Source organism: Sorex araneus, chromosome 2 (assembly GCF_027595985.1).
Source record: "Sorex araneus isolate mSorAra2 chromosome 2, mSorAra2.pri, whole genome shotgun sequence".
Taxonomy (NCBI): Eukaryota; Metazoa; Chordata; class Mammalia; order Eulipotyphla; family Soricidae; genus Sorex; species Sorex araneus.
Window position 1 is genome coordinate 177,048,126 of NC_073303.1, and position 1,184 is coordinate 177,049,309.

Sequence of the window (1,184 nt, forward strand, 5' to 3'; positions counted from 1 at the left end):
GTTTTTACTTGAGCTGCTAGTTCAACCACTTAATGAAAACAGATCGACAATAATCTTTTCCCTAGCCATCAGATGAAACTATATTTCATGAAAATACATTCTTTCCCCATAGTGTTGCTGTTGTTCTTATCATTTGAATTGTCCTTTTTAATCTTTATTATTTGAGAGTTTCTCATTTTCTTTTTCCTTTTTATTTTGCAGTTTAGATTTGTTACCTTGTATCGCTTCTCAGCCTTTTGGCTAAGATCAAGTGTAGATTTGTTACTTTTAGACATACCTTTTTATTCTTGGTGGGAGGAACCTGTCCAAGTTCTTAGTATCTATAACAAATTATCGAGTGAGACACGTAAGGTAAAGAGCAAATCAGAGCATGCATTGATTTGAAAGTGACACGTTAGCTCTATAAAACAGAGTAGGATTAGAAGTGCCAGAAACACTTTCAAGGTCTCTTTGTTTGGTTGGTTGTTTTTGTTTTGTTTTGGGGCCAGACCTGATTGAACCCAGGGCTTAGTCCTGGCTCTAGACTCAAGGATCACTCCTGGTGGTACTTGGGGAACTAAATCCAGGTTGCAGCATCCAGTGTAAGTGCTTTACCCTCTGCACTATCTCACTGACCCCTCAGTGCCACTTTGACTATGAAGTGGTATTCTGAAGGGCAAGGCAAGGGAACATAGTTGGTGGATCTTGATTAGCACCTGTAGGTTATGCAGCAGAACCACTTGGGAATCCTGGTGGCTTTGGTCTCTCTGTCTTTTGAACCTTAATTGCATGAATTGTCTGGAAGGAATATGTCTGTCCTAGGTATAGATGTTGAAAAAATGGGGGCTAACTGAGCTATTTTCCCATTGTCCTTCTTTCCCTAGTGATTATGCCTACATTATTTCCTGCCGTGTTGAGTTGAAATGGACATATTAAAAGGTGTATATTCAAGGTGTGCAACTTGATCATTTGATCACTGTATCACTTATCATCCTGTTGTTGCTCATCAATTTGCTTGACCGAGCACCAGTAATGTCTCATTCATCCCTGTCAAGTTCAGAGTCAGAGGAGTGAGGCCCATTATTGTTACTGTTTTAGGCATATCAGATATGCCACAGGTAGCTTGCCAGGCTCTGCCATGTGAGATTCTGCATCACTGTCTTCTGGGAGCTTTGTTTTATAGTCTCTGAATCTTGGCCGTTGAT

General features: G+C 40.2%; 1 pseudogene; it reads left to right on the forward strand.

Moving 5' to 3' along the window:
* Positions 1–220: 220 nt before the first annotated feature.
* Positions 221–363, forward strand: LOC129402707 (U2 spliceosomal RNA; annotated as a pseudogene).
* Positions 364–1,184: the final 821 nt, after the last annotated feature.